Consider the following 7,530-nt stretch of genomic DNA (forward strand, 5'->3'; position numbering starts at 1 on the left):
CAATGCTGTCAGTGAAAGAGTGATGCTGCCTAAGACTCATGACCTTACCCCTGACCATCTAGGCATTGGATCTTTAAGACAATGCCTGCATTCATCTGGGATCTCATGACTGGTTCATTGCTACTGGGACTATGAGCTCTCCATACCAAACTCTTTATCCACTCCACTGAGTTAAGTCCTTATAACACTCGGACACACTTACAAGCCTTAAAAGGCCAACTGTACAACCACAACAATCCCAAGTATCTACCTATATTTGGGGGCCATGTGTAGGCATTTTAAAAAACCCTGAGGTGGGGACAAAAAGAGGAGACACTCCGGATATGCGAACATACCAAAAAATCAAGCAATTAAATGACTCACATTTCTTCTTCAATCTTCTCTTGGATTTTTTTTTTTAGTGATTCCAAGTGGAGATACATATTTTATCCGTATCTGCTACTCTTTATGAATCCTTGCAAATCTGTCTTTGCTGCTTCAGCCTTTTTGAATGATGAAATTTATAATTTTATTTTTGCCTGAAAAATAATTGCTAATAATTTTCAGTAGAAATTGACATTTCAATATAATGTTTCCAAGTTTCACAGACATTTTACCCAATAACTAAAGAAAATATTGAATCAGATTTATAAATTTAATTTCTTCCATGAGTTGATTTTTAAAAGTGTCTAGAAATATACCAAGATGCTCAGATTATTTTTAATGAGAAGTAGGCATTAGTGTTCTTTTCTTTCTTCTGTCACATGGCCATAACTTAACAGGAAAATCATTTTTGTCAGCGTGTAATGTCTATCTCAGTTCTGTCTTTCTTGAATTACCAGTTAATTAACTTAATGGAGTATGGCTTTTCTTGGTAATTTTCAACTTTATACTTATCACTTTCTCCCCATCCCAAAATTCAGCACTTCTTCAAGTTGGATAAGTATAATTTAACCATATTATTTTTAACACTCTTCCTAGATTTAAGAGTTATCAACAGAGAACAGATATAACAAATTTTAAGGCAATAAATTATGAATTTTTTAAAACTCCCTAAATCTCATTCTTTTGTTTTTCACTGAGCCCTAGTGGGTAAGGTGTGAGTGGTTTTTGTTTAGACTTATTGTTTTGTGTTGTTGTTGTTGCATTTAGTGTTGATTAGATTAATGTGAATTAAAAAAAGACAGCACCTGGAAGCTTGCTAGAAAATCAGAAAGTCTGGCATCACCCAAACCTACTGAATCAGAATCTTTGTTTTTATAAGAAATTCATGGGACACACACAAGTCACATTTTGAGAAACACTGGTCTAGAATATAATCCACTCAAACCAGTACATAGGACTAATTCTTTGGAAACACTGAGACCATAATACTTTTCAGCCATCAAAACATAGATAAGTACCTACAGAAAACATTTTCTCCATACTCTCATCACTTCACTGTATTGCCCTTCTCTGAATCACCCAGCCCTGTTGCCTCATTCTGTCTTTTCGACTAGGTCTTGGTCATCCTTATAATGATGAAAGTAGTAATATCAACAACAATAATGATGATGATGATGATAGAATTTTTCTTCCAGCATTCGTGACGTAAGCGAAACCCACTAATTTAGCAAACAAAGAATTTTGAGAATACACTCAACTATTTTTTGTTCTGAAACACAGTTTTTGGAAAACTCTTCTTTTACCCTCATAGAAAACATCCTGGTTTGTTAAGCTATGACATCCAATTAGTCAACCAGCCTATCCCTTCATTATTACTCTTATCTTCTTCCTTCTCTGTCACTTTTTTGTACCTTCTAAGGCTTTGAAACTGAACCTCTGTTTTCACTGATAGAATTCTGTCATCCACAAGATTCAATAGCAGCATTGTTAGGCCTCAACATTAATGGCTTTTATCTCCACACTTTTTAATCTCTCTTTTAGAACCTTAGCATTATCCAAAATTATTATACCTCTTCAGTCAATATAATTTTTAAATAAATGACTTTATTGTATTAGAAAAATTATACAGACTTCCTTCCCAATTTTGCTCAATTTCCAAATTACATTATCATTTTCTTGCAAAAACTTTTAACTTCCCTTAATCCTCTCCCACTGTCATGCATGCCTTTCAAGATCCAAATTCTGCTTGATCCAATTTAGTGCCATCTGAGAAACTGCATCTAAACAAGTGACTATTGCTATAGAAAAACTGCTTTACACTGCCTAGTTTCACTTTAAACTCATTACCACAGACTTCAAAGGGCACTCAATTGCTCTGAAATTCTACACATTTTTTCACTCTCTGAGAAAACAGTTTTACAGTTTCACCACTTTGCTCAATATTTCTAGGTTTTTCTTCTACCCCACTTTTATCTAATGGCTTTACCTTGGTAAGAATGAGACAATAAATGTCTTCAGAGAAGAACTGTATTATCATTCTACCCCAAATTGTGAAAGCAATGCATGAGGGCTCTTGAATGATTTGTGCCTAACACTTCATATACCATCTCATTTTATCCTTACCACAAACCTATAAGGATGTTTTCTCATTTTGTAGATGAGGAAACTGAGGAAAAGAGAGATTGAATAACTGTGGTCATGCAGGAGCCTGGAGTTAAACCAGGTAGTCTCACTCTACAGCACAGATATCGATCTACTTCCAAACCATAAACTGATATGCACACACTTGTTTTATTGATGTAAAATACTCAGCAACTGCTTTGTCCTATATTGTGTTTTGTGGCATTGTGGATAATAATTACACCTGAAGACATCTACCAGAAAATAGTAATTATTATTTATGTGTTTCTGTTCAAAGGGTACTGAACTTTGTCAGAAGCTCAGAGTTCTAGTCTCTATTCTGTAACTGATCAACTCTTTCATCTTAAGCAATTCCCTTATTACCATTGGAGCTTAGTTATACCATTTCTTAAAGTGAAGAAGATTGATTGAATGAGTACTAAGGACCCTGCCATCTCTAACACATTCATATTTTTAATGATCATATGCACCAATCCATTTCCGGTTATTTGGTAAATTAAAGAAAACCAGGAAACCTTTGATGATCCATCTACTGAAATGTTGGGTCCAGGTCCTTGCTTCTTGAATCTGCGAGGCTCTGTGAGTACTCTGGTAGAATAAGAATAAGACAGAAGTGACATTGTGCCACCTTCTATCTCTTTAGAAGTTTGACTATTCTACTAGAAAGACCAGATGAAGAAACCCTCCCCCAATACGTCCCATCGCCAATGAGGAAGGCAACTTTCGCTTGTTCCTGCCTTAGGATGTGGCTCCTGGGGGAGATGACAGCCCTGGCCTCCCAGCACCCTAATGTGTCCTCTGCCCTCATGCCAGAGACCAACCACCTGGCCTTACCTGCGAACTTTAAACCATAACCACTAGCTCTGCACCATCTGTATTATAGTGTGCAGAGGCCTTCCCAGCCAGGGCCCCTCCACAAGGCTGGGAACACCTGTCCCTTCTTATGCAGAAGCCAAGGTACCCTTCTGCCCCCACGGCCTGGGCCCCAGCCTTCTCTGCTGACCAGGAGCTGCTTGGCCCAGGGGGTGGTCAGGCCCTCCCTTCTCCCCTCCCCCCTCCCTCCTTTTTTTATATTGGGGATTTTAAAGGGGACTTCTGGTACTGGTATACTACGTATGGGGGTGCCAGAGGCACCTGGGCTTGGGTAGGGATTGAGGGGGCTTATATTTCCATGAGGAGAAACCACAAATAATAAAGAAAAAAAGGCTCCATAAAAAAAAAAAAAAAAAAAAAAAAACTTATAGTGCAAAAGAATAGCCCTTATGAGGCCACTATTTCTGCCAAGGCACCTGAATGTGACTGAAGCCATCTTGGGTACTTCAGCCATCTTGGGTACTCAGCTGCCAAATATATACCTCACAATAACCACATTTGGTGCCATGTAGAACAGAAAAAGTATCCAGATAATTGGGGCCTGAATTTCTGGCCAAAAGGCCATGGACACAATATAATGATGGTTGTTTTAAACTACGAAGTTTGGTGTGGTTTGTAATGCAATAGGTAACTAGGATGGGTTTTAGTTCTACTCATGGGCTTAGACTGCCTAGTTTTTTTTTTGTTTTTTTTTTAGTGTCCAAAACAATTGCAGAAAGAATAAAACAATAGCTATACACAGCATGAGTGATTGCATTTTCTACAAATTTGAGGGGGTAAACGTTTGCAACTGAACATGGAATATCAGATTTTCAATGTCTGTACAGGCCTTAGCCCAATTAAAAGTACCCTAAAATTATAGCAGGCAGGAAAACCAAAAGGCATTGAGAGAAAGTGCTGACAGAGCCAAAAGAAGGCCTCATAATTAGGGACTTCTGTCAGGAGTCTGGTCTGGGAGAATAACATTTCTCACACCAGGTTTAGCATATGCTGAAACAATATAATCAACACAATTTATTCTTCCGTCCCTTCCTTACTCATTGAATGTTTCTGTTTCTCTAACCTTGAAAGAATAAACTCTACCCTAATGGTGGTGGCCTAACTCTGACGCTATGTCTAGAATTCACTCAGGGACTGTATGACAATTAATTGCTGTAACCAATAAAACTAGCTAATAGAACATTAAGCCTGGTTAATGGAATGTTTCATATGGAATGAGTTTATTAATTAAGAGACTAACTCTTTTTACCTATTCTACAATTTTCCAGTGAGTGAATGCCAAAGAGACAGAGAAATAATAACATCGATGAGAACCAATAAAAGTTGATGTGTGTGGACCACTGGTACTTGCAGGGGACTGAAAGCCATACACATCTGAGAACTAAAGTTAGACCATGGAGAAAGCACTTACAAAAAACTTTATGGGAACTTCCGGGCTCCAGAGAAGCTGTTTCCGCTGTGTAGCTGCTCTAAAGTGGTCTCACCACAGCCAAGTGCCTGGTAGTAAACTTGGGGCTACTTTGATCAGTGTGACCAGTGCTTGAGAAGAGAAACAGAGACGAGCTGGGACCCGCTGGCACCTTTCAGCTGGTCTGTCACTATGTCTGATTGTGATGACATTTTGAAAAAATGACTTTTTGGTTAGTAGTAACTTAAAATCTTACAGATTTTGAGATTCCAGGAAAATCTTTGCTACGTTAGCCCAATGAACCTCACAGAATTCAGGAATTTGTACCATATGCAGTTTAGGCTGGTTGAAGATAACCAGTCATTTTCTGACTGAAACAGTTAATTCTTCAGGGCCTTCTCCCCATCCCCATTCAATACAGAATGTCACAAACAAGAATTAGAAAAAGAAGAGATCATTCATATTTACATGTTAAAGCTAAAGGACACATTTACATGTTTATGATAACTGTTAGCATTGTGAAAGTAATTGGTATAGTATACCACATCTGAAGTAAAGGCATAAATCTTCATTAATGTTTGAGCAGACTGTAACTTCCTTAAGAATAATAAAATTTCCTCCCATATCTGCTCTCCTCTTAGTTTAAAACAATAGTCTCTAAAACTCAAAGGCATTTTATAAAGAGAAAAGAGACTTAAAAGGGTTTCAAGCTTGAGAACTTCCCTTTAAATTGGAGGTGTCGGTACTCAGGCTCATCCAATCTTTACTTTCATTTGGTGATCTGATCTAAATCTTTTGGGTTCTTGCTTAGGATACCACCTGTTTCTAGCCTGGAAAAATTAGATGAATCTTGGCTCCAAAATGTTACCTTCCCATTGTCTAGGATCAGATAATTAAAAGATTGTGTATATTCTAAGATCTCAGTTCTATCTAATTCTTCAATTACGAAATAATGAGCATTCAGAATGTCAAAGGACCACCAACATTTCTCAAGGAATCGAGGAGAAGGCTAGCAAGGGCTAGTCTGGCTGGACTAAAGAATTTGCTGCTGGGTGTTTGGTAGAGCTCATTTTATATCTTTTTTTTTAAACAGTTGAATGTGGCAGAGAGCACTATCAACTCCAGTCATAGAGGCAAGCTCTACTGGGGTCAGCGAAAGGCCTGCCATTAATATAGCACACTTGCAACACTCAGAAGTTCATCGGCCAAGACTTATATCTTTTTTTATTGGTCCTCCATATCCTGCTTAAGTCAAACCCAACCAAAAGAAAAAGTGTAATTTTATGGGGGAAAACGTGACACTGATTATAAAGATTGCTGAGAGAGAGAGAGAGAGAGAGAGAGAGAGAGAGAGAGAGAGAGAGAGAGAGAAAGAGAGTGTCCTGGGGGACACTTAGAATTTTGCAAGTAAAATATGATCATGCCATTTCAGACAGGCATAAATACATTTAATTTAGATAAGTGGAATGCTAACCGCTCTAAAGTATTCTGAACTCCATTGGTCTATTCGGATGCATGGGAAACTCTTTGGAACTCATTCTACTTCTAGGTGAGAATGTCTGTTGTACTGACTAGGACGATGGGTGATCTGCTCCCTTCTGGCTCCATGGAATGAGGCAGTTCCTTGTCTTCGATTTCTGCAAACAGGCTGCAGGGTTTTCATGGCATCTATTCTACGCTCTCTTTAGAGAGGATGTAAATCTTCCTGAAGGAACAAGAATCATCTTTTAAAGCCTTGCACTTAACTACAGACTGATTCAAGCAGAGACAGTAACTCCCTTACCAGTGATCCTTAATTTTGACTTAGAGATTCTGGCTTTACAGGAGACATTACTGTGTCTGTGTGCAGCCAGTTCCAGGCTTCCCTGATGAGACTGATAGAAAAGGCATTGACTTGCATCAATTGTGATGATAGGTTTTATGACTGGACTGAGATCAGAAATTCATTTTACAGACCACTGAACAATTTCTAAATGCCTGCTCACCTCAGTTTCTTAGTATTCATTAATAATTTTAGTCCTGGGGTGGATTTTATGAATATACTGGTCAAATGCCACAAGATTGAAAATATTAATTATTGGGGAAAAAAGAATGATTTTGCTTTAATATATGATCTCATTGTCCCCTAAATTTTATTTTCAATTTGTTGTGGAATCTCTTCTAAATCCATAAAAGCAACTAATTTAATATATTAACACTCTCACTACCATTTTAAATTAAGGACCTTATAATGGATTAAATAGAATAAAAATTAATGTTCCATATATTTTATCTTCTCTTCAGTATTCTCGCTTTTATGTTTAGACTGTTAAGAAGAAAATAGCTCACCACAGCCAATAGTCAATTGAGACCTTAAATGCAATATCTGTGTTAAGTAATCATACATACTATCAAAATTATTAGTGCACTATGAATTTTGACCATGTAAATCATAATATGGTCGTCTGCTACATTTGGATTATAAAACTATATGGATGAGTTAATGATGGTAGGCTAAATTGTCCTCTAGATTTCAGTGGTCTAGAAAGCAAGGAAGCTGTGTGTGTGTGTGTGTGTGTTTGTGTGTGTGTGTGTGTGTGTGTGTGTGTGTGTGTGTGTGTGTGTGTAGTAGTAGTAGTAGTAGTAGTAGTAGTAGTAGTCCAGAATGGGAGTTTTATGTTGGCTCCATGTTCAAGATGGAGCCACATCTTGGGATGCCACATACAAAAAACTTGTGAGATAATATATTAACTTTTTAATGTAAA

General features: G+C 37.5%; 1 non-coding gene across 1 annotated transcript; it reads right to left on the minus strand.

Moving 5' to 3' along the window:
- Positions 1-5,881: 5,881 nt before the first annotated feature.
- On the minus strand, positions 5,882-6,042 carry LOC118652297. Its single transcript, XR_004966550.1, has one exon. It is a non-coding gene; the product is annotated as a small nucleolar RNA SNORA62/SNORA6 family (small nucleolar RNA).
- Between the last annotated feature and the right edge of the window lie 1,488 nt (positions 6,043-7,530).

This window comes from Myotis myotis, unplaced genomic scaffold (assembly GCF_014108235.1).
Source record: "Myotis myotis isolate mMyoMyo1 unplaced genomic scaffold, mMyoMyo1.p scaffold_m19_p_3, whole genome shotgun sequence".
In the NCBI taxonomy this organism is placed as follows: Eukaryota; Metazoa; Chordata; class Mammalia; order Chiroptera; family Vespertilionidae; genus Myotis; species Myotis myotis.